This window comes from Bufo gargarizans, chromosome 7 (genome assembly GCF_014858855.1).
Source record: "Bufo gargarizans isolate SCDJY-AF-19 chromosome 7, ASM1485885v1, whole genome shotgun sequence".
Taxonomy (NCBI): domain Eukaryota; kingdom Metazoa; phylum Chordata; class Amphibia; order Anura; family Bufonidae; genus Bufo; species Bufo gargarizans.
The window spans coordinates 178890904-178918347 of NC_058086.1; positions in this window are offsets into that span (position 1 = coordinate 178890904).

A 27444-nucleotide genomic window follows, 5' to 3' on the forward strand; every position below is an offset into this window, starting at 1 on the left:
TCTCTGTGTGTAAGGGTCAAGGCCGTAAAACCATACTGGATGCCCGTGATCTCCGGGCCCTTAGACGACACTGCACCACAAACAGGAATGCTACTGTAAAGGAAATCACACAATGGGCTCAGGAATACTTCCAGAAACCATTGTCAGTGAACACAATCCACCGTGCCATCCGCCGTTGCCAGCTGAAACTCTACAGTGCAAAGAAGAAGCCATTTCTAAGCAAGATCCACAAACTCAGGCGTTTTCACTGGGCCAGGGATCATTTAAAATGGAGTGTGGCAAAATCAAAGACTGTTCTGTGGTCAGACGAGTCACAATTTAAAGTTCTTTTTGGAAATCTGGGACGCCATGTCATCCGGACCAAAGAAGACAAGGACAACCCAAGTTGTTATCAACGCTCAGTTCAGAAGCCTGCATCTCTGATAGTATGGGGTTGCATGAGTGCGTGTGGCATGGGCAGCTTGCATGTCTGGAAAGGCACCATCAATGCAGAAAAATATATTCAGGTTCTAGAACAACATATGCTCCCATCCAGACGTCATCTCTTTCAGGGAAGACCCTGCATTTTTCAACAAGATAATGCCAGACCACATTCTGCATCAATCACAACATCATGGCTGCGTAGGAGAAGGATCCGGGTACTGAAATGGCCAGTCTGCAGTCCAGATCTTTCACCTATAGAGAACATTTGGCGCATCATAAAGAGGAAGGTGCAACAAAGAAGGCCCAAGACGATTGAACAGTTAGAGGCCTGTATTAGACAAGAATGGGAGAGCATTCCTATTTCTAAACTTGAGAAACTGGTCTCCTCGGTCCCCAGACGTCTGTTGAGTGTTGTAAGAAGAAGGGGAGATGCCACACAGTGGTGGAAATGGCCTTGTCCCAACTTTTTGGGGATTTGTTGACACCATGAAATTCTGATTCAACATATTTTTCCCTTAAAATGGAACATTTTCTCAGTTCAAACTTTTGTTCCGTGATTTATGTTCTATTCTGAATAAAATATTGACATTTGCCATCTCCACATCATTGCATTCAATTTTTATTCACGATTTGTATAGTGTCCCAACTTTTTGGGAATCCGGTTTGTATTTGAATTTGTGATATTTCACAAATATTTGAGCAAATATTCATCATTTATTCGTAAATTCCCGAATTCAAGATTATTTTCTTGATTGCGAAAAATCGGCAATGTAATATTCACGTAATGCGTGCGAAATACAGGCGTAGGTCACTTTTGCTACATTTTCCAAGCTGCTAGAAGATTCCTGAGACTGGAGTAAATGGTTGGCACGGCAAAATATTAAAAATGCCTTTATATGCAGTTAGAGTGCTCCAATATATTCGCGATTGCGCTAATCAGCACAAATGCGAATATTTTGGAGCAATACGTAAAACTTCACATTTTAGCAGGTCTGCATGTATGTATGGACAGCAGAACCTATCACACTGCCTAACACACTTCACTGCAACAGCTATAGTATATCAGGATATAACCTACACTGACTATCTCCCACTAACTATATGTAACATATATATATATATCTCTAAAGCTAACTAACCATCTAACTACTATCTAATGTAGTGTGGAAAACACAGAGCACAGCAATGACACTGCTCTTTCTCTCAGAACTTTAAAAAACTGTAGAAAATGGCTGCTGGGGAGTTGCTAGGGATGTTGCTAAGCTCAGACAAAGACATTGCAGCCTTCTCATTGGCCCACAAGCAAGAAGGGAGGTTACTGATGAGAAAAAAATCTTTAATATTTGAAATTACGAATATATATCACTATATTCTAAATATTCACCAATTCTCGAAGTGCAGATATTCTCGATTAATATTTGCGATTCAAATATTCGTGCCCAACACTACTTATTAGTTGTTGTGTGGTGAGGTGAGAAAATTAAAGCCCTTTTTGCCATGTATGAGTGGCAAAAAAAAAATGCAGTTCGCTGTCGCAGTTATTTGTTCTATAGTTGTTTTTTTTTGGGCGTGTATTAGTGAGGAAAAATAAAAAGGGGCTTATTAGCCATTGTGTGGTGAAGTGAGACAATTAAAACCCTCTTTGGTGTGTATTAGTGGCAAAAAAAAATATTTATTTGCCGTTAATGGCCGCAGTTATATGTTCTAAAGCCTTTTTTTGTTGTGTATTAGTGGGGAAAAAGAAAAAGGGGCTTATAAGCCGTTGAATGGTGAAGGGAGAAAATTAAAGCCCTTTTTGTCGTGTATTAGTGGCAAAAAAAAGTATTATTTTCCGTTCACAGCTGCAGTTATATGTTCTAAAGCTTTTTTTTGTCGTGTATTAGTGGGCGGAAAAATGAGTTAATTAGCCGTTATATGGTGAAGTGAGAACATTTTGGGCGTGTATTAGTGTCCCAAAAAATATATTATTTGCTGTTAACGGCCACAGTTATATGTTTTAAAGCCTTTTTTTGCCATGTATTAGTGGTGGGGAAAAAGGGGCTTATTAGTAGGGTTGAGCGAACACCTGAAAGTTCGGGTTCGGCCAAACTTCGGCTCAAAGTTTGGTTCGGGACTCGAACTTAACCCGAACTTGAACCTGAACCCAAACCCCATTTAAGTCAAAAACATAAAAAATAAAAAAAAATTAAAAATTATAATCTTAGACTAGGAGGTGGAGGTCAAAGTGGAGTAGGGGGTTGAGGAGGCGGCGGACGTGGCGGTGTAGGTGGAAGCAGCGGTGGAGGAGGTAGCCAATACTGTTTTTTTTTTTTTTTTTTTTTTTTTCTTATTTATTTTATTTATGTTTCTATAAATTTGGGAAGACCCCAAAACATTAGGAACTAGAAAATAGAATGCAAAGAGAAAGTGCACTGGAGTCTAACAATGGCTGGGTTCGGCCGGTATACTTGTCTACTCAGCACAAGGTTTGTGGGATCCATGCCTGGTTAATTTTAATGAACGTGAGCTTGTCCACATTGGCTGTCTGTGATCACCCCCCACTGCCGTGCTAAACACACGTTCGGACAATATACTGGCCCCAGGGCAGGCAAGCACCTCCCAGGCGTAAAGGGTAAGCTCAGGCCATGTGCCCAATTTGGAGACCCAGAAGTTGAATGGGGCAGACCCATCAGTCTTGTGCACACGTACTGTTCCACCATGTTGCTGAAATGCTGCCTCCTGCTGAGAGGTTCCATATCAGCTGGTGGTGCTGGTTGTTGTGGCGTGCTGACAAAGCATTTCCACATTTCGGCCATGCTATCCCTCCCTTCTGAGGTGCTGGCGGTGCCCCAGCTGTGTTGGAGACTTCCTCCTCCTCCTCCTCCTCTGCCTTTGCCTTGTGCTTCCACTGAGCCCCCGATGTCAGGTGGGAATGCCATCAGCAGCGCATCTACCAGCATGCGCTTGTACTCGCGCATCTTCCTATCATACTCCAGTGAGATCCAGCAGGGTGGTCACTAAGTAATCAGCACTGGTTAGAATGTGAGCAACTCGGCGGTCGTTGAGCAGGCACTGCAGCATGAAGTCGCTCCTGTTTGCCAGGCTGCCCTGAGGCAAAGACAAGCTGTTTTCTGTGGGAGGTCTATCATCTGTGTCCTCTGTATCCCCCCCAGCCACGCTCCAGTGATGCCCATGAGCTGCTTTGGGTGCCACCCTGCTGTGAACACTGTTCCTCCTCATCATCCTCCTCTTTAACATCCTCCAGAACTGTGCCCTGGCTGGACAGTTCTGTACCTGGCCTCTGTTGGTGCAGGAACCCACCCTGTGAGCCACTTGTGAATGACTGGCCTGATAACCATGGAAATGTCCCTCTTCCTCCCGTGCAACATCCTCTTCAATCATTGCCCGAAGTATTTTTTCAAGAAGACTTAGAAATAAGACAGTAAGGCTGAGAACGGCACCAACCACTCTGTTGTTCCATGCCCGTCCACAGCTCCTGCACGGTGTGGGTTTTTCCCCCCAAACAGATGAGTTTCAAAACAGCCTGCTGTCATTTCCCCCTGGCTGTGCTGAAGTTTACCCAGTGTGCAGTTAGGGAGATATAACGTCCCTGCCCGTGCTTACTGGTCCACGTATTGGTGGTAATGTGGACCTTACCACAGATCTCGTTGTGCAGTGCACACCTAATTTTGGCTGCTCACCTGGAAAAGTAGTGGCGGCTGGAAACCACGTACTGTGGGACAAACACCGCCATAAAGTTTTTAAAAGTCTCCGTCTCCACCAGACGGAATGGCAGCATTTCAAAGGCCAGGAATTTTTAAATGCTGGCATTCAGGGCCAGGGAGCACGATTGGGTAGGGGGGTACTTACTCTTTCTCTCCATTGTTTGGGAGATGGACAGCTGAACACTTCAGTGTGGAGATGCTTAGTGATGGTGACGAAGGTGGTGGCGTTGCTGCTGTCACTCCAGAGGGGGAGGAAGAGGCCAAGACTGCAGCAGAAGAGGGAGCAGGAGGAGCCTGAGATCTTTCGTGGTTTTTGAGGTGTTTAGTCAACTGCAGCTCGTGCTTTGCATTTAGATGCCTGGTCATGCAGGTGGTACTCGGGTTTAGAACATTTATGCCTCGCTCTAGGCTCTGATTGCACAGCGTGCAAACCACTCACGTCTTGTCGTCAGCACATTGTCTGAAGAACTGCCACGCCAGGGAACTCCTTGGTGCTGGCTTTGGTATGCTCAGTCCCTGGGTGCGGTGGGCAGTAGAAGGCGTACTGGCTAGGGGATGGCCACTCTGCTTTTGCACACTGCTCCCTCTTTTGCTGTGCGGCTGGTGCTGTGTGACCACCTCTTCCTCCGAACTGCACACGCCACTTGCATGACCTTGATTCCATGTGGGGTCTTGGACCTCATCATCCTCCACCAAATCCTCACCTCTTCCCTCCTTTCCTGTCTGCACACTGCAGGAAGCCACTGCAGTTGGCACCTGTGTTTCGTCATCAGAGACGTGCTGCGGTGGTCATCCCATGTCCACATCCTGAAACATGAGTGGTGGGGCATCGGTGCACTCAATCGCTTCTGCGGCACAGCTAGGTGGATGGCCCACAGAAACCCTGCCAGCAGAGTCATGAAAAAGCATAAGAGACTGCAGCATGACATGGGGCTCAGACTGCTTGGCTGATTTGCAAGGGGGTGATGTGAAAGACAGATGCCCATGGGCTGTAGGTGCCAACTGTGCACTTTCAGCAGGGGACCAGGTGGGAGACAATGTGAAGGAACTGGAGGCACTGTCAGCCACCCAATGTACTACTGCCTCTACTTGTTCTGGCCTCACCATTCGTACAACGGTGTTCGGGCCTACAAAATAACACTTAAGATTTTGTCGTCTAAGTGCACTTGACGAAGGTGTTTAATTTTGGCTTGTAGCTGGCACAGATCGACCATGTCCTCTCTCTGCAACAGGAGCTCCACCAACACCAGCAGCACCACGACCAGAGCCATATCCCTTATTTGATGCTCACCTCATTCTTTGAGGCAGGCCCGTCTTTAACAAGGGGCAAAAGGGGCAGCTTCCCTGGGCCCAGTTGCTCCTGGGGGCCCAAGGCAGCTGCCTCTTGAGCCCTGCTGGCCACTGCCCCGGGTGTCAGGCTGCCAGCTACACAGGGGGTGCTGCCATGCCATGCCTGCCTGCCGGCACTCCAGGCAGCATGCTGGGAGAGCTGTGATTCTCTAGGACCTTAGATGATATCATCACCATGTGACCAGTAACCTAGCAATATTACTGGTCACATGGCTATGAGGTCATCAAAGGTCCTTTCTTTCTACCAGGAGTGTTGCTGCAGGAGAAGTTTACCTTAACTGTGGAGCTTTTTTTGTGAAGATTACATCAGGAAAAGGTGACAGGGGCTGTTATACTAATATACTGTAAGCTACTGTATACTGTGGGGTGCTATACTGCTCTACTGTATACTGTGGGGTACTGTATACTGTGTGGTGCTATGCTGTTCTACTGTATACTATGGGGTGCTGTATACTGTGGGGTGCTATACTGCTCTACTGTATAATGTGGGGTACTATATACTGTGGGGTGCTATACTGATCTACTGTATACTATGGGGTGCTGTATACTGTGGGGTGCTATACTGCTCTACTGTATACTGTGGGGTGCTGTATACTGTGGTGTGCTATACTTTTCTACTATATACTGTGGGGTGTTGTATACTGTATATTGTGGAGTGCTTTATACTGTGGGGGGCTGTATATTTTGGGGTGCTATACTGCTCTACTGTATTCTGTGGGGGGCTGTATACTGTGGGGTACTGTATACTGTGGAGTGCTATACTGCTCTACTGTATACTATGGGGTGCTGTATACTGTGGGTGCTATACTGCTCTACTGTATACTGTGGGGTACTGTATACTGTGGGGTGCTATACTGCTCTACTGTATACTGTGGGGTACCGTATACTGTGGGGTGCTATACTGCTTTACTGTATACTCTGGGGTGCTGTATACTCTAGGGGGCTGTATACTGTGGGGTGCTATACTGCTCTACTGTATACTGCAGGGTGCTGTATACTGTGGTGTGCTATACTGCTCTATTGTATACTGTGGGGTGTTGTATACTGTATTATGTGGGGTGCTTTATACTGTAGGGGGCTGTATATTTTGGGGTGCTGTATACTGTGGGGTGCTATACTGCTCTACTGTATACTGTGAGGTGCTGTATTCTGTATAGTTTGGGGTTCTGTATACCGTGAGGTGCTGTATATTGTGGGGTGCTATACTGCTCTACTGTATGCTGTGGGGTGCTGTATATTGTGGGGTGCTATACTGCTCTATTGTATTGTTGTAGAAATATTAATAGTTGTAATCTGCTCTCCAATATCTTTGTGTAAGGAAAAAGGTAAATCCCTCTTCCCTCAGCCGCAGTCAGAGACAGACCCAAGTGTTACCATATTGAATGAATTCTTGCTGAGCACTCCTCCCACCCTGCTCAGTCTATCTTTTTTACTAACAAAAGGTGTAAAAGGGGCTGACCCAAGACAAGGATACAGGAAGTTATGACATAGGAAGACAAGACACCATCATTTAGAATAACCTAGCTAGCTAACAAACACATGTACAGTTGCAAGAAAAAGTATGTGAACCCTTTGGAATGATATGGATTTCTGCACAAATTGGTCATAAAATGTGATCTGATCTTCATCTAAGTCACAATAGACAATCACAGTCTGCTTAAACTAATAACACACAAAGAATTAAATGTTACCATGTTTTTATTGAACACACCATGTAAACATTCACAGTGCAAGTTGAAAAAGTATGTAAACCCTTGGATTTAATAACTGGTTGAACCTCCTTTGGCAGGAATAACTTCAACCAAACATTTCCTGTAGTTGCAGATCAGACGTGCACAGCGGTCCGGAGTAATTCTTGACCATTCCTCTTTACAGAACTGTTTCAGTTCAGCAATATTCTTGGGATGTCTGGTGTGAATCACTTTCTTGAGGTCATGCCACAGCATCTCAATCTGGTTGAGGTCAGGACTCTGACTGGGCCACTCCAGAAGGCGTATTTTCTTCTGTTTAAGCCATTCTGTTGTTGATTTACTTCTATGCTTTGGGTCGTGGTCTTGTTGCAACACCCTTCTTCTGTTGAGATTCAGCTGGTGGAAAGATGGCCTTAAGTTCTCCTGCAAAATGTCTTGATAAACTTGGGAATTCAGTTTTCCTTCGATGATAGCAATCCGTCCAGGCCCTGATGCAGCAAAGCAGCCCCAAACCATGATGCCCCCACCACCATACTTCACAGTTGGGATGAGGTTTTGATGTTGGTGTGCTGTGCCTCTTTCTCCACACACAGTGTTGTGTGTTTCTTCCAAATAACTCAACTTTGGTTTCATCTGTCCACAGAATATTTTGCCAGTACAGCTGTGGAACATCCAGGTGCTCTTGTGCAAACTGTAAACGTGCAGCAATGTTTTTTTGGACAGCAGTGGCTTCTCTGTGGTATCCTCCCATGAAATCCATTCTTGTTTAGTGTTTTACGTATCGTAGATTCGCTAACAGGGATGTTAGCATATGCCAGAGACTTTTGTAAGTCTTTAGCTGACACTGTAGGATTCTTCTTCACCTCATTGAGCAGTCTGCGCTGTGCTCTTGCAGTCATCTTTACAGGACAGCCACTCCTAGGGAGAGTAGCAGTAGTGCTGAACTTTCTCCATTTATAGACAATTTGTCTTACCGTGGACTGATGAACAGCAAGGCTTTTGGAGATACTTTTATAACCATTTTCAGCTTCATGCAAGTCAACAATTCTTAATCAGAGGTCTTCTGAGAGCTCTTTTGTGTGAGGCCTCATTCACATCAGGCAATGCTTCTTGTGAAAAGCAAACCCAGAACTGGTGTGTGTTTTTTATAGGGCAGGGCAGCTGTAACCAACACCTCCAATCTCATCTCATTGATTGGACTCTAGTTGGCTGACACCTCACTGCAATTAGCTCTTGGAGATGTCATTAGTGTAGGGGTTCACATACTTTTTCCACCTGCACTGTGAATGTTTACATGGTTTGTTCAATAAAAACATGGTAACATTTAATTATTTGTGTGTTTATTAGTTTAAGATCAGATCACATTTTATGACCAATTTGTGCAGAAATCCATATCATTCCAAAGGGTTCACATACTTTTTATTGCAACTGTATACTATAACCTACCATTACCACTGTAGCTAATTTTATCCAGCCTTGCTCAGTGATCAATGCCAGATAAAATTACTATGATCCTCATGCATGTTTATTTACAGGACAACGTCATTATCTCCAGCGCCTGATCAGGCGCACTAGAGACAACAAACGCACGTTCCTTTCATATATTGTTCTCTTAACAAATGCATCCACGCCAAGCCAATAAATCTGCGTCTTGCGCGGGGGCCCTAGCCGGCGTCCATACATCAGCCAACAAAATACTGCTCTGCTGAACACATCAGTCTCCCCCGGCCCACAGCCCAGTGCTTAGCACATGGACCATTCGCCGACGGAGACCTCTGCGCCCAGCAGCTGTGACAGGACATACACGGGAAGATATCCACTCCAATGGTTAACCCTGACACTAAGAGACATGATGACAATACACAATATATTAAATACACATCCTATTAAAATTTCCACAACAGTATACTGTGAGGTGCTGTATACCGTGAGGTGATGTATACTGTGGGTGCTGTATATTGTGGAGTGCTATACTGCTCTACTGTATACTGTGAGGTGCTGTATAGTTTGGGGTGCTGTATACTGTGAGGTGCTGTATATTGTGGGGTGCTATTCTGCTCTACTGTATACTGTGGGGTGCTATACTGCTCTACTATATACTGTGGGGTGCTGTATACTGTATATTGTGAGGTGCTGTATATTGTGGGGTGCTATACTGCTCTACTGTATACTGTGAGGTGCTGTTTAATATGGGGTGCTATACTGCTCTACTATATACTGTGGGGTGCTGTATACTGTATAGTGTGGGGTGCTATACTGCATACTGTGGGGTGCTGTATACTATAGGGTGCTATACTGCATACTGTGGGGTGCACTGTAACGCTAGGGTGAGCCGAGTCCCGGTCTCCTTCCTGCAGAGCGGTGCCCACTTCCAGCATGAGCCCAACTGCCCAGAGCACTGATCCTGAGCTGCTGGAGTCTTCAGAACTGGAAGTATTTATAGTAATTCACTGTACTCTACTAGGTGTGTGGATTTTTTTTTGTTTGGTGGAGGGTGTGATTGCATGCTAGGGTGTGGGAAGGCAGGATCCAGGGGGCCCAAGTACATTTTTGCCCAGGGTCCAATCAATATTAAAGACGGCCCTGCTTTGAGGTCACCCACCGAACTAACAGACAAATTAACTATATCGATTTCACTGTCACGTATGCAATGCAGGTGTACCTCACAAAAAAATTTGGTATATTTCTCCCACCGAACTAATAGACGGATTAACTATATCAATTTCCCTGTCACATATGCAGTGCAGGTGTACTTCATGCAATAAATGGGTATATGACGTGCACCTAACTAACAGACGGATTAACTATTTTATTTGTGTGTCAGGGGTACAAAGTTGCATTGCACCCACACAAAAAAAATCGCTGTAGGTCACCCACAGAATTAACAGCCAGATTTATGATTATCTTTCTGTGTTAGGGGTGCAAAGATGGTGTATTGCACCAACAAAAAAATTGCACTAACACTGTCCCTCACTTCAGCTGCCTGCTTTCCGTCCCTTCACTACTGAGCTGATGGGCAGTGCTACACGTGATCCAGCTAATATTAAGGCTGGGTCACATGATGCACCGGCCAATCACAGCCATGCCATTAGTAGGCATGGCTGTGATGGCTTCTAAGGGCACACAGCTTAAAAGCTTGTTTATTGGCTGCCCTGCAGCCTTTCAACAAGCTTTATTAAATGCCCGAACACTGAACTCGAACCTGAACTGTTGGGGTCCCAAAAATCGTAAAGTTTGGTACGGACCCGAACTTTACAGTTCGGTTTGGCTCAACACTACTTATTAGCCGTTATGTGGTGAAGTGAGAAAAATACAACACGTTTTGGCGTGTATTAGTGGCAAAAAAAGTATTTGCCATTCACGTCCGCAGTTATATGTTTTAAAGGGGGCTTATTAGCTGTTGTGTGGTGAAGCGAGAAAATTACAGCCCATTTTGGCATGTATTCATTTGCTTTTATTTACCTTGTTGATCTAACAGTATGTCAGACAGAGAAGTGACAGGCCTTGCACAGGGGAGGGGCACAAGCCTAAATGTTTCTGGTGCGGGTACAGGTCTCGGGACAAACTTAACTACTATAGAGACATCTTATGTAGTTAGTTTTCCGCTGCCTGTTTGCACCATCGTCATTCCTCTCGCAGGTCTGACCGGGGGGCCCTCTGCTCTCACGTTCCACCGCCATGGCTGCTAGGGGGGAAGGGCAGGAGCAGTACCAACTCCATCAGCAGCAGCCTGAGTCTAGAGTCAGTGATGAGCAGCTTTCTTCACCCACATAGTGAATAATCTACTCACCAGCAGCTAGACATAGAGCATAAACTGAACCAGCAGGTGGTGGCATACATTGAGTGCACCCTGCCAGCTATCATTGAAGATATGCTGGACTAGTGGGCAGCCAAACTGTATTTGTGGCCGCAACTGACCGAGTTTGCCCTGGAAAAGCTGTCCTGCCCGGCCAGTAGTGTGGCATCAGAGCGGGTGTTTAGTGCAGTGGGGGCCATAGTTACCCCAAGGAGAAATCGCCTGTCCACACAAAATGTGGGGAGACTGACCTTTGTCAAGATGAATCAGGCGTGGATCAGCCAGGATTTCCCCCCACCAATGCCTGAAGCATCAGATTAGATCATCCATGCTGCCTCACCCAAACCTTGACAAAAGAGAACAGTCTTCTGGCTACCTGCCTCAGCTATTATTCTGATGCTGCCACCCGTCTGATGCCACACATGTGATGCCAAGTGCTCCTTATTACACCCACCATAGTCAGCAAGTACTGTTAGTGCCACCCACCTCCCCACTCTGTCACCTTGCCACTCTGTGGTCTCCTGATGCTGCTGTCACCTCCACACTATGTCACCTTGCCAATCTGTGGTCTCGCGATGCTGCTGTCACCTCCACACTATGTCATTGTGACACACTGTGGTCTCCTGATGCTGCTGCTACCTCTACATTATGTTACTTTGCCACTGTGTGGTCTTCTGATGCTGCTTCTACCTCAACACTATGTCACCTTACAACTCTGTATTCTCCTGATGTCGCTGCCATCTCCACACTATGTCATTGGGCCACTTTGTGGACTTTTCATGCTGTTCTCACCCTCCCCACCTCATGACTGGGGCTCTATTTTGCCTTTTTGGCCTGGCTGACATCATCAATTATTTGACCCTTCTTCTGATCTGTCAGAAGGAAGGAAAAATTAGACACACAATGGATCCTGTCTGTGTAGCAGCTGTAAAGTCTGTGTTTCCATCAGAATTGGCTTATGATTTGGTAGCCAAAACCAGGAGTGGGTTCAAAACACAGAAGACATGCAAATATTCCATTCTCGTGTCATCTCTGTTTTGTATCCACTCCTGTTTTTTTGGGCATTAGCAATACTGATGGATTACTGACCAAATGCTGACTGGCGAGTGAAGGCGGATGATCCACAGACAGGATTGTTTTTTTGGTGGGTTATTGTTCTGACGGATCAGAGGAAGGGCAAAATAATCAGTGACGTCTCCACTCTGTACGGGGGCTTTACTTGTATAAGTGTTTAATAGAACAGGTTCTGTAGACATCTATGTGAAATCAGCTGACGACAGTGTAAAAGTGCGCTCTTTCACGCTATAGTAGGATCTTGGCCTCTGCACGATTCTTTATACCTGACCCTAATATCGACCTGTAAGGTTGAGTTAACACTTGGGTTATTTGGTCAGGTTTGGCCCCGTGACTTCCCAAATAAGTGAAGTGTGCAGTGATTCTAAGAGCGAGCCTGTCACCTACATGTCATACTGATCCACAGTATTGTTTCATACCACAGCAAACTCACTATGCGTGTTGCTGCAAGGCACAGTGTTCTACACCACTATACAGGCTCTCTGCAGACAGTAAATAGCAGTTTTTTAACGCCATTCACCACAAATTGATTTGAATCAAATCTTTTCAGAAAAATTTGGCGAACCGACCAAATCGAATTTTTGAGAAATTGCCTCATCTCTACACAAGACTATTGAAACCAATAATTAGGTATATGTGTATGTTTTTGCTGCAAATAGTGTCAGGAATCAACAGAGCACTGGTGTTGGGGAGGTGAGGGATATAATTTTTTTTCACATTCCCTGCATTAGGTTAAATGTTTTGTCATCTTAGAAAACTCCTCTAGTCAATTGGTATACGCACTACAACATTGCATAAATGAGTATATACTGTATATGTATGTAAGTATGTGTAGGTATGAATATGCTTTCATGTCTAGCCGGATGTTAAATCAGAGGAAACAAACTCTAATTTGCCAAATGACAAAATATGTTCTGATACAAATAGATACATATGAGATAGATAGATAGATAGATAGATAGATAGATAGATAGATAGATAGATGGACCCTATACCTGCATTACAACTTTAGTTTTATGAACAAATGCATTTGCAAAAATTGGGTAATTGTTTCAGAGTTTGAAAACAGAACTACTTTTGAAGTAGTGTATAAAAAAAAATGACCTATTACTGTCTGCAGTCAGTGATTCTAATGATTTTGGATTTGCCAGCCCTCATTACTGTATGTTTATTTTTTGTAGAAAGAACAGATATATTAAATAACAAGTCTAATTTGATGATTTCAGATCTGTTAAGTATACAGCTTCTGAATAATAAATATGCATTTTTTCTACAATATATTTCCTCTATAATATAGGTATATTTTCTATATAGTCTTAAAATAGTAACAAAAAAGTTAGACACTTATCCATTGATGGCTATATAGTTGCTGGTAGGTTCTTAATTCCACTTAATGACAAATACAGTCCTGATCAAAAGTTTAAGACCACTTGAAAAATGGTAAAAAATCATATTTTGCATGGCTGGATCTGAACAAGGTTCCAAGTAGAGCTTGAACATGCAACAAGAAGAAATGGAAGTGAAACAAATTTTTTTTTGAGGATTCAACTTAATGAAAACAACGAATAAACTGAAACAGGCTGTTTTTCAGCTGAACAAAAGTTTAGGACCACATGCCTTTAAAAGCTGTTTGGATATGTCTGTGAAGCTTCTCATTTATCCAGGTCATGGTATATCTGTAAAGAATAAATCAAGGCAACTGGACTTACTGTAGATTTCTTGAAAACGTTTCACTCGTTCTTCCAACAAGCTTTCTAAATTCTGAGTGACTGTACAAAAATTCTGGGAATTTCCAGAATTTTGTACAGTCATTCAGAATTGAGAAAGCTCGTTGGAAGAACGAGTGAAATGTTTTCAAGAAATCTACAGTAGGTCCAGTTGCCTTGATTTATTCTTTACAGATTTTACATGTTTGGAGTACACCAATCAACATGTCCAGACTCCCAAAAAACATAGAAGAAATTTCTCTGGTCAGGCAACACTAAAATGAACTTTTAGCTCATCATGGAAAATGCTACATGTGGGGCAAAACCCACACATCCCATCACCCCAAGTACACCATTCCCACATTAAAGCACAGTGATGCAGGGACTCGAAGACTGCTCAGGTTTAAAGAAAAAATGAATGGCAGCAAGTATAGGGCTATTATTGAAGAAAGCCTTTTCAGTCTACCAGGGACTGGAGACTGAAATCAAGGCATGACTTGCAGACAGCTGCACACCAAATGTAACTCTCTAATTTGAAGGAGTTGAAACAGTTTTAACTGGAAGAATGGCCAAAATAATGAATGTGCTAAGCTAATAGAGATGCACTCCTAGAGACTGCATCTGTAATTGTAGTAAAAGGTGGCTCCACAAAGTATTGACTTTCAGGGGGTGAATATTTATGAATAGTAATGAGTGAACCCGTGGAAGTTTGGGTTTGCTGGGTTCGGCCGAACTTCAGGTCAAAGTTCGGGTTCGGAACCCAAACTTGACCTGAACTTGAACCTGAACCCGGACCCCATTTAAGTAAATGGGGACCCAAACTTCACTTTATTATTTTCCATTATAACATAGTTATATTGGAAAATAACATAATACTTAAGACGGAATGCAAAAGGGACACCTTTAGAGGCATTCCATTTTGCATTCTGTCATAATAGAAGACTATAGGCAGCATAACGGATCTGTCCTGCTTTCTGTTATGCAGGACAGGACTCCTGCATAATGGAAACCAGGACGGATCCGTTATGCTGCCCATAGACTTCTATTATGACGGAATGCAAAATGGAATGCCTCTAAATGTGATTCTTTTGCATTCCGTCTTAATTATTATGTTATTTTCCAATATAACCATGTTATAACGGGAAATATTAAAGTAATTAAAAAAACGCCCAAACCCGAAAAAGTCTGGGTTCGGGTCCAGGTACCCGAATTTGCAAAGTTCTGTACGAACCCAAACTTTGCCGTTCGGGTTCGCTCATCCCTACTTATGAACATTAGAGATTTCAGTTTTTTTGTCTTATTTTTTGTGGCAGTAAAACACATATTGTGGCATGTTGTATACAAACCGGATTCTAAAAAAGTTGGGACACTAAACAAATTGTGAATAAAAACTGAATGCAATGATGTGGAGATGGCAAATGTCAATATTTTATTTGTAATAGAACGTAGATGACAGATCAAACGTTTAATCCGAGTAAATGTATCATTTTAAAGGAAAAATAAGTTGATTCAAATTTTCACGGTGTCAACAAATCCCCAAAAAGTTGGGACAAGTAGCAATAAGAGGCTGGAAAAAGTAAATTTGAGCATAACGAAGAGCTGGAAGACCAATTAACACTAATTAGGTCAATTGGCAACATGATTGGGTATAAAAAGAGCTTCTCAGAGTGGCAGTGTCTCTCAGAAGCCAAGATGGGTAGAGGATCACCAATTCCCACAATGTTGCGCAGAAAGATAGTGGAGCAATATCAGAAAGGTGTTACCCAGCAAAAAATTGCAAAGACTTTGCATCTATTATCATCAACTGTGCATAACATCATCCGAAGATTCAGAGAATCTGGAACAATCTCTGTGCGTAAGGGTCAAGGCCGTAAAACCATACTGGATGCCTGTGATCTCCGGGCCCTTAAACAACACTGCACCACAAACAGGAATGCTACTGTAAAGGAAATCACAGAATGGGCTCAGGAATACTTCCAGAAACCATTGTCAGTGAACACAATCCACCGTGCCATCCGCCGTTGCCAGCTGAAACACTACAGTGCAAAGAAGAAGCCATTTCTAAGCAAGATCCACAAACTCAGGCGTTTTCACTGGGCCAGGGATCATTTAAAATGGAGTGTGGCAAAATGGAAGACTGTTCTGTGGTCAGACGAGTCACGATTCAAAGTTCTTTTTGGAAATCTGGGACGCCATGTCATCCGGACCAAAGAAGACAAGGACAACCCAAGTTGTTATCAACGCTCAGTTCAGAAGCCTGCATCTCTGATGGTATGGGGTTGCATGAGTGCGTGTGGCATGGGCAGCTTGCATGTCTGGAAAGGCACCATCAATGCAGAAAAATATATTCAGGTTCTAGAACAACATATGCTCCCATCCAGACGTCATCTTTCAGGGAAGACCCTGCATTTTTCAACAAGATAATGCAAGACCACATTCTGCATCAATCACAACATCATGGCTGCGTAGGAGAAGGATCCGGGTACTGAAATGGCCAGTCTGCAGTCCAGATCTTTCACCTATAGAGAACATTTGGCGCATCATAAAGAGGAAGGTGCAACAAAGAAGGCCCAATACGATTGCACAGTTAGAGGCCTGTATTAGACAAGAATGGGAGAGCATTCCTATTTCTAAACTTGAGAAACTGGTCTCCTCGGTCCCCAGACGTCTGAGTGTTGTAAGAAGAAGGGGAGATGCCACACAGTGGTGAAAATGGCCTTGTCCCAACTTTTTGGGGATTTGTTGACACCATGAAATTCTGATTTAACATATTTTTCCCTTAAAATGGTACATTTTCTCAGTTTAAACTTTTGTTCCGTGATTTATGTTCTATTCTGAATAAAATATTAGAAGTTGGCACCTCCACATCATTGCATTCAGTTTTTATTCACGATTTGTATAGTGTCCCAACTTTTTGGGAATCCGGTTTGTAAATCAAATGATACAGCTCCCCAAAAAAATCCACTTTAAATCAAGTTTGTAATGCGAGAAAACAGGAAAAACACCAAGTGGTGAATATTGTTACAAGGCACTGTAGCACTGACATGATAATGTTCCAAAGCATTATACTAGACTAAAATGATTAAAGGGAGTCTGTCAGCAGATTTACCCCTTTTTAACAGTTGCCATACCGCTGTAGCCGCAAAACAGACGATTAACACAGTACCTTTAAACGCTTTGGTGGACTTTTAAATCTGCAAAAAACGAACTTTGATGAGGGCTCGCAAGTGCCCAGGGCGGAGTCCACCGTGTTGGAGCCCAGGCAGCTCTGCCTCTTCGGCTCTTATCCCCGCCCAGCCTCCTCCTCTGCTCGCCTATCTGTTGTCTCTCCCCCTCAGAGAGATCCCGCGCCGACGCGATGACTTCCTTGGCCGGGGCATGCGCATAAGCTACTGCGATGCCGTGTCAGCAATGGGCATGGCAGTGCGCATGCCCCGGCCAAGGAAGTTATCGCGTCGGCGCGGGATCTCGCTGAGGGGGAGAGACAACAGATAGGCGAGCAGAGGAGGAGGCTGGGCGGGGATAAGAGCCGAAGAGGCAGAGCTGCCTGGGCTCCAACACGGTGGACTCCGCCCTGGGCACTTGCGAGCCCTCATCAAAGTTCGTTTTTTGCAGATTTAAAAGTCCACCAAAGCGTTTAAAGGTACTGTGTTAATCATCTGTTTTGCGGCTACAGCATAATGGCAACTGTTAAAAAGGGGTAAATCTGCTGACAGACTCCCTTTAAAGGTTCATGTAGTCTAGTGGGACATAAGGAGTACTAAAGTTTAATTAAGAAAAAAGTCTCTGCCTCCAAAAAATGTTTTTTTTAATTGTTAATTTATATGTACCCCAAAATGGCGCGAATAAAAACTACATTCCAAAACAAGCCCTAGTACACCTATGCCAAGAGAAAAAATAAATAAAAAATTTGCATTAAACTATTTTTATTCCCCAAAAGCCTGGAGTTACACATGCAGTTTTTGTGGCAGTTATTGCTGCATTTGTACTGACCTACAGTATAAAATTACCATGCTAGTAGTCTTGTAAATATTGTGAAAGAAAATTGCAAAAAACAACAAAGCACTGTAAATCTGATGGTCAGCAATATATATACATAGGCTAAGCAAGTTTCAGGCAAACAATATATATTTACTAATTTCCCTAGTTCTGTTCTGGCCCCTTTGTTCACACACAGTTGCAGAGCTATGGAACCATGTAACAACAATTTCTGAGGTTTTCCTCATGAATATTTGTGGGTTTCAACAAAGACTACCCTTCCCCTCCCTCAGCTCTGCAAAGGAAGTTAATAAAAATGGCCCTGCCTAGATTCTGACTGCTGGGATACTCATGTTGTTTGTGTGGGATGACAGGATCTTCTCCCTACCTTTTCTTGTGCAATGCTCTGCAAGTACTTCTTCAAAGCCAACAAAGGAGTACAGAGGAGAGAACTTCAGTCTTTGTCAGCTCTGTGTTTGCAGGGTGAGGGGGGGGGGGGGATGCTGTGCATTTAAATTGTCTCTTTAGTGCCTGGAGAAGCGAATAACTTGCAGCTGCTCAGTACCTGAGGCAGAGCCTCCAACCCTGAGTCTATGCAGCTGATGGTAGAAAGGGTTAAACTACTGAAGAATCCAATGAGAGGGGATACACAGGGCAGATAGCTCAGACAGCAGATCGGGCAATGCAGGGGGGGGGGGTGACTTTTTGCTTCAACCAACACAGCCTTCACAGTGACGTTCTATGCAGAGAGGCAGACCTGCTCCTCCTGCTCCCTCAGACTTGTGCATGGAACGTCATCAGAGCAGAGAAAGAAGCTGGCATCACAAGTCATGTGATGCTCAGCTAACTAGGAGAACAGGGCCACTGTAAATGAAGTAAGTGAATTGAAAACCCCTTACACTTGCTTAGCTAGAGACATACAAAGAACAAAAAAATAACTTGGACAACTCCTTTAATAGAAAGCATTATTTAAACTATAGGAGAATTTCAATAATCCTCATACTTCTGTTTTTGTAGTAGAAAAGTCACAGATCCGCCAGATTTGTGACTTTTCAATGCCATTGTGACTTTTCCAGTTGCAATTGGTATTTTACGCTTCCCTCGCCAATTTTACAAAAAAGGGGAGTGGTGAGGGCAGAGTGTGGGTGTGGCCATCGGACCCGACTCATTCATCATTATTTATGCCAGAAACTGGCAACTCCAAGCTGCCATAAGTTTTGTTCCGGTGCACGGATTGCCAGATTGATGTCAGACCTAGTTGATGTCAACATGATAGGTAAGGCTACTTTCACACTCACATTTTGTGCGGAGCCGTCATGGACAGATCCGTTCAGATAATACAACCATCTGCATCCGTTCAGAACGGATCTGTTTCTATAATCTTTAGCATAGCCAAGACGGATCAGTCTTAAACACCATTGAAAGTCAATGGAGGACGGATCCGTTTTCTATTGTGTCAGTGAAAACGGATCCGTCCCTATTGACCTACATTATGTGCCAGGACGGATCAGTTTGGCTCAGTTTCATCAGGCGGACACCAAAACGCTGCAAGCAGCGTTTTGGTGTCCGTCTCCAAAGCGGAATGGAGACTGAACTGATGCAAACTGATGCATTCTGAGCGGATCCTTTTCCATTCAGAATGCATTAGGGCAAAACTGATCAGTTTTGGACCGCTTGTGAGAGCCCTGAACGGATCTCGCAAACAGAAAGCTAAAACCCGAGTGTGAAAATAGACTAATACATATTTTTAGTATTAGAGTAAGCAATCAACTACCAAGTAAATGGAACAAAGTCCTTTTGGATTAATTATGTCAAATTTCACTCTACTGGCATGATTATCTAGTGTATGGCTAAAGTTGGCAATAAATATCACTTAAAGGTTGTCCAAACCTGGTGCATTTGGTAATGGCTGGCCATCTAGTGTGTATGGTGATTACTAGACTCATCCCTGATGTCAAATGTCGAGGAAAAATACAGTTCTGTATCCTGACCTCTGGCAATGACATTTTGAGAATTACTGGCTGCAGTGGTCAGATATCCATGCTGCATGAGTAGAGATAGAGGCCAGGATACTGAGACCAGTTGGGGACCCAGGAAACCCCTACATGGGAGTGGTGGGGAATCAGCAAAGTGATAATTACGCAGTTTACTGTTTTATACTATAGAATTCTAAGCTTTCGGCAAAAACTTTTAAGGGGTCCGCCAACCACTTTTTTTATTGACTTGGAAAGTCAGATCTAGTCTGCAGGCTTTTTTCTTATTTTGAAATGCATTTTCCTAAATATTTAATACATTGAAAGGAGTTACTATGTCACATAACTGAGTCACTTAATTTGCACATTTCAGAATAAGATGGTTTCTTGCTCTAAATATCTGCTGACCACTCAAGAGCATATTTTAATTTATCCCTGTTAAACAGGCTCAGCTTTGAGAAAATGCAGTCATCTTGAGCAGGGAAAAAATATCTGCAACTATTATATTTTGACACATATTTTCATAATGAGTGAACGTAACAAGTTGATTAGACATTGCAAGTGTTGAGAGCAGACATATTCACTTGTTTTGACATTTAGGGTTGAAATGTAAATTATTCACAGTTGATTAGCCCAAGACAAGTAGTTCTAAAACACAGCTTCATGCATGTGAAAATCAAAATAATGAACTCTGTTTTACTGTGGGGCTCAAAATGGCAATTAAGTCCTTGTAAGCAGCACACAGAACTGATATGAGTTACATTTAAATGAAATTCGAATGAATAAAATTAGGTTATCTTTGGTTTAAGAACCAAGAATTAATTGCAAATAAGCATTCAGATATGGACCAATTTCTTGGAGTCAACAAATTTTAATTACTACTGGGGTCGGAGGAATCAAACGTGTTTATAAATCTGCCAGAGATATCACAGATCTTGTATGTTGGAATCAAAATGAGATTCACTTGTCTAGTTTTTGCATTTCATTTTGATCAGCTAGGGAATGTTTATCTTCTTACTCTAGGTTTGGGACTTGAAGGTTACTTATTATAATTTAATGTCATTTTCAGCAATAATTAACTATGTATATGAGTGTAGCAAACACGTTACTGTCAATTAATAATAATTAACATCCCATTGTATCAGCAAATGATCACACTAGTCAAACAGCGATCTCAGCAGTCATGGTGTGCCCAGACAATGGCTACTATGGTCAAGTGTTAAGAATGTGATGTTAGTAAACTATAACGGGCAACGGATATATTGATTTCAGTTTAACTTTTCCTAAATCTAGGACTGCTGCAATAACAGGTGACTTAATCTTGAGGAGTTTTTTTTTAGAGAGAGGGAGGGGGAATTTTTGGAGAAAGAGGGAGAGAGGGAGAAAGAGAGCACAAGAGACCAAAATGTCATCCAGGTCTTTTCGGGGCAATGGAAGCCCTTTTGATTTGGGTTGAATCAAGTTGGGTTCAAATTGTATCTGATGGGCTATTCGATTGAATCCAATCGAATTAACAGAAATTCCCTAAACTTTACTCATACTAATTATGTATTCTGTTATAACACTCTTACCATCATAAGATATATGGTAACATTTTGCTAAAACATAATTTTATAACTTTCTAGGTTTACAAGTGTAGAACTGGACTTTCTATTTCTTGCTATAATGTATTTATGTTATGCCAGCGGGTGTGGACCCACTGTGCCACTGGCCAGCTATACCCAGTTAGGGTAGTCACCAGGTGCCACTCCAGAGCAGTCCCCGAGTCAGTGGCAGCTCAGGAAGTCCGGGGTCAGGGCAAGCAGCGATCAAGCAAAGTCCATAAACAAAGTCCAAGGTCAGAGGCAGGCGGCAATCAAGCAAAATCTGTTTAATCAAGAAGCGGGGTCTGGTACACAGAAAAGCAGAACTACAAAACACCTTTACACAAGAAACCAGACAAGCTAGTGACCAAGATTTCTCAGACGCCTTCCTGGAGCAGGAAGCGCCCTTAAATACTTCTTGAAACTCAGCCATAGGCTGGGAAGATAGAGGGCGTGTATGTGCTGCCTCAAAAGGGAGGAGTGGCACTCTCGTGCATGCCTAAACAACAGTACAAAACAAAAGCAGGAAGTAAACTCTGGCACAGAGCACAGATACAACAGTTAAGCTACCTGCAGTCCATGCTTGTCAGCATGGTGCATGGCATCAGAAGGGAATGAGGGAGTCCAGCTCTCGTGCCTGCATGTAGGGCAAGAAGTGTAGGCATGGAGCACTAGGCTAACAATTTAAAGTTATAATAACCAATTCATACATAAGGGTGTCCATATCATAGAGGCAGACCGTTCATTTGCTATGGGTCCTCGGAGAAAGGGGGTGAAGCTCTAGGTAGCCTAATCTTTATTGCTACTGGCCAATAAAAATTTAAGAAGAACTGGATTATTAGCACTGAGGAGGGTAGAGAATTGTCCCAAGGGTCACGTAAGGTTCAAGCTCTGGGCTCTTCTGTCCTGAGAGACAAAACCTTAATGGGAGGGGCTCATTTTGCTATTTGATAAGGGATCACCTATCTGTAAACCTCTGTTCATGCATTCTTAAGATAGTCAAACACATGAGATAACTGTCAACCAAATTCTTATTTGGCCAACAGCTATCTCGCCCCATCCTTCCATGCGTGTGCAGGCTCGGACAAGCATGAATATGTATGAATGTGGAGAGGGTAGAAAATCACTGCCAAACACTTCTGGTAGTGTATATCTCTCCAAGAACAAAAGTTACGGTCACGTTGAAATCAAATGTGGACACCATACACACCATACTCATCAGGCAGTTGGCCAAACCTCTGTTCATGCAATCTTAAGATAGTAAAACACGTAAGATAACTATCGGCCAAATGCTATCTCACCGCATCCTTTCCTGCGTATGCGGGCTCGGTCAAGCATGATTAGTAGAGGTGAGCGCATTTAAAAAAAAATTGATTCACCGGTTCGCCAAATTTTGGGGAAAAAATATGGTTCGATCCGAATATATTTGCGGGGCATTTTAGTAAAAAAATGGCTATTTCCTGGCTGCAGAGAGCCTGTATAGTGGTGTAGAACACTGTGCCTTGCAGTAACACGCATAAGGAGTCTGTTTTGGTAGTGAAATAATACTGTGAGTCAGTATGACATGCAGATGACAGGCGTCGCTCTTAGAATCACTACACACTTGAATTATTTGGGCAGTCACGAGGCCAAAACTGACCTAACAACTCAAATATGAACTCAGCCTTACAGGTCGATGTTAGCGCCCAGAAGAAGCGCACTCCTTTTACACCGTCATCAGCTGATTCCACAAAGATGTCTACAGAACCTGTTCTATTAAACGCTTATACAAGTGGCGCCCCCCGACAGAGTGGAAAGGGTGTCAGCAGTAAGTTTGTGTTGATGTCACTGATTATTTTGCCCTTCCTCTGATCTGTCAGTAACAATAACCCACAAAAAATGGATCCTGTCTGTGGATCATCCGCCTACACTCAGTCAGCATTTGGTCAGTAATCCATCAGTATTGCTAATGCCAATAAAAACTGGAGTAGATCCAAAACAGAGATGACCGAGTAAACCATTCAAGAACCGCTGGGTTGCTGGTCAAGACACGACCGCTAGATGACACTGGGAGCTCAGGCCTCTCGATGAGACTCCTGCTGCCACGGCCCCCTTACTCTGGACCTCAGCCTGCACCAGAAACATTTAGGCCTCTGCCACTCGCCTGTGCAGGGCCTGGCACTTCTGTCTGACATACTGTTAGATCAAATAAATTAATGAAAAGGAAATTAAAACACTCCAAAAAACTCAGTAATTTTCTCACTTCAGCACACAACGGCTAATAAGCCCTTATTTTTTTTACCACTAATACACACCAAAAAGGGCTTTCGAACATATAACTGTACCACTGACCGGCAAATATATTTTTTCTTTTTCCACTAATACACGCCACAAAAGGCTTTAAAACAGATAACTGCACCTCTAATCGGCAAATACCATATTTTTCGCTTTATAAGATGCACCTTTTCCACCCATTTTTACTTTGTTGACACTGATACATCGCCGGCCGCTATGCTGCACAGCACAGCCTGCAATGTATCAGCCAGGAGGGAGGAGGGGCTGGAGGCCGACAACACGCGGCAGGGCCCGGTGCAGTCACTGTACTCTATTACACCGGGCCCCGCACAGCAATTTTCATATGTAAAGTGTATTAATGTAATCCTAATTAAAGTAGCACAATCCTCTGCAGTATCAAACTACTGTAGCAGGCAGGCCGTCCGGCAGCGTAACGTCACTTGCTCCATTACGCGCCTGCTCCTCTTGCTTCATTAAAAAAGTTTAAGGAGCAGGCGCGTGACAGAGTGAGTGATGTTACGCTATCGGCCGGCCGGCCTGCCTGCCTGCTACAGTAGTTTGATAGTAAGTACTACTGCAGAGGATTGTGCTACTTTAATTAGGATTGCATGAATACACTTTACATATGAAGATTGCTGTGCGGGGCCCGGTGTTATAGAGTACAGTGACTGCACCAGGCCCCGCTGCGAGTTGCTGGCCTCCAGCAACTCCAGTAGGTACTACTGCAGAGGATTGCGCTACTTTAGTTAGGATTGCATGACTACACCATGGTGATGGATCATGTGATGAGCGTAGTGACGTCATCAAAGGTCCTATTGCTCAAAGATGAAGACAGAAGAGATGCCGGCTGAGGGAACAAGTGGATTAAGGTGAGTTAAATATTAATATTTTTTTTAACCCCTCCAGCCCTATTTTACTATGCATTCTGTATTCAGAATGCTATTATTTTCCCTTATAACCATGTTATAAGGGGAAATAATAATGATCGGGTCCCCATCCCGATCGTCACCTAGCAACAGTGCGTGAAAATCGCACCGCATCCGCACTTGCTTGCGGATGCTTGCGATTTTCACGCAACCCCATTCATTTCTATGGGGCCTGCGTTACGTGAAAAACGCACAAAGAGGAGCATGCTGCGATTTTCATGCAATGCACAAGTGATGAGTGAAAATCACCGCTCGTGTGCACAGCCCTATAGAAATGAATGGGTCAGGATTCAGTGCGGGTGCAATGTGTTCAACTCACGCATTGCACCCGCGCGGAATACTCGCCCTTGTGAAAGGGGCCTAATACACACCACAAAAGGCTTTAGAACAGATAACTGCACCGCTGACCGGCAAATATATTTTACTTTTGCCACTAATACACGAAAAAAAAGGGCTGTAATTTTAGCACTTCACCACACAATGGCGAATACGCCCTTTTTTCCTCCAACAAAGCAAGCCAAAAAATACTTTAGAACATACAGGTATAACTACACCGCACAAGGGCAAATAAGACGTTGAAATACAGTTGCAACAAAAAGTATGTGAACCCTTTGAAATGATATGGATTTCTGCACAATTTGCTCTTCATCTAAGTCACAACAATAGACAATCACAGTCTGCTTAAACTAATAACACACAAAGAATTAAATGGTACCATGTTTTTATTGAAAACACCATGTAAACATTCACAGTGCAGGTGGAAAAAGTATGTGAACCCTTGGATTTAATAACTGGTTGAACCTCCTTGGTTGAAGTTATTGCTGTCAAAACGTTTCCTGTAGTTGCAGATCAGACGTGCACAACGTTCAGGGGTAATTCTTGACCATTCCTCTTTACAGAATTGTTTCAGTTCAGCAATATTCTTGGGATCTCTGCTGTGAATCGCTTTTCTTGAGGTCATGCCACAGCATCTCAATCAGGTTAAGGTCAGGACTCTGACTGGGCCACTCCAGAAGGCGTATTTTCTTCTGTTTAAGCCATTCTGTTGATTTACTTCTATGCTTTGGGTCGTTATCCTGTTGCAACACCCATCTTCTGTTGAGCTTCAGCTGGTGGACAGATGGCCTTAAGTTCTCCTGCAAAATGTCTTGATAAACTTGGGAATTAATTTTTCCTTTGATAGCAATCCGTCCAGGCCCTGACGCAGCAAAGCAGCCCCAAACCATGATGCCCCCACCACTATACTTCACAGTTGGGATGAGGTTTTGATGTTGGTGTGCTGTGCCTCTTTTTCTCCACACAGTGTTGTGTGTTTCTTCCAAACAACTCAACTTTGGTTTCATCGTCCACAGAATATTTGGCCAGTACTGCTGTGGAACATCCAGGTGCTCTTGTGAAAACTATAAACGTGCAGCAATGTTGTTTTTGGACAGCAATGGCTTCCTCTGTGGTATCCTCTCATAACATCTATTCTTGTTTAGTGTTTTATGTATTGTAGATTTGTTAACAGGGATGTTAGCATATGCCAGAGACTTTTGTAAGTCTTTAGCTGACACTCTAGGATTCTTCTTCACCTCATTGAGCAGTCTGCGCTGTCCTCTTGCAGTCATCTTTACAGGACAGACACTCCTAGGGAGAGTAGCAGCAGTGCTGAACTTTCTCAAATTTATAGACAATTTGTCTTACCGTGTACTGATGAACAGCAAGGCTTTTAGAGATACTTTTATCTTTAACCCTTTCCAGCTTTATGCAAGTCAACAATTCTTAATCGTAGGTCTTCTGAGAGCTCTTTTGTGTGAGGCATCATTCTCATCAGACAATGCTTCTTGTGAAAAGCAAACCCAGAACTGGTGTGTGTTTTTTATAGGGCAGCTGTAACCAACACCTTCAATCTCATCTCATTGATTGGACTCCAGTTGGCTGACGCCTCACTCCAATTAGCTCTTGGAGATGTCATTAGTCTAGGGGTTCACATACTTTTTCCACCTGCACTGTGAATGTTTACATGGTGTGTTCAATAAAAACATGGTAACATTTAATTCGTTGTGTGTTATTAGTTTAAGCAGACTGTGATTGTATATTGTTGTGACTTAGATGAAGATTTTAACACCAATTTGTGCAGAAACCCATATAATTCCAAAGGGTTCACATACTTTTTCTTGCAACTGTATTTCCTTGTAATAAACCCTGCTAATGGCTATATCAAACAGCACTTGCACTCCAATAACAAGAATGGTTTGCTCGAATTACAGAGTTGTATAATGGCAATTTGGGTGTCCAGTCAGTGCAGCAAGGTGTAATAGGATTGTTCCTATTACCCAGGCTGTAACCTCCCCTACTGAACCCTGTTCAACATAAATGATGTGGAATGAATCCTCCCTATCTTTTCCCTGCACCTTGATTAATCTTTCCCTGCACTTGTAAATCATTTTTGTAACACAATGAAGTCTTTCCTAGCACTGTCCCTAGCACCAGTTGACATCTCTCCCTGCACTAATTATACTGGTAAATGGCAGAATCTAAGATTAGAGATGAGCAAATGTTTCAAACATTCGATTCGCCACTTAGCCAAATTTTTCGGGACAAATTTGGTTTGATCCAAGTAAATGCGTGGTGAATTACGTTAAAACACAGCTATTTCCTGGCTGCTGAGAGCCTTTACAGTGGTGTAGAACACTGTGCCTTGTAGTAACAAGCATAGGGAGTCTGCTTTGGTAGTGAAATAATACTGTGAGTCATATGACATGCAGATGACAGGCATCACTCTTAGAATCACAGCATACTTCACTTATTTGGGTAGTCATGAGGCCAAAACTGACCAAATAACTAAAGTATCAACTTAGCCTTACTGGTAAAAGTTAGTGTCCAGAAAAAGCGCACTTCTTTTACACCCTCGTCAGCTGATTCCCCATAGATGTCTACAGAACTTGTACTATTAAACGCTTATACAAGTAGGGCCCCCGACA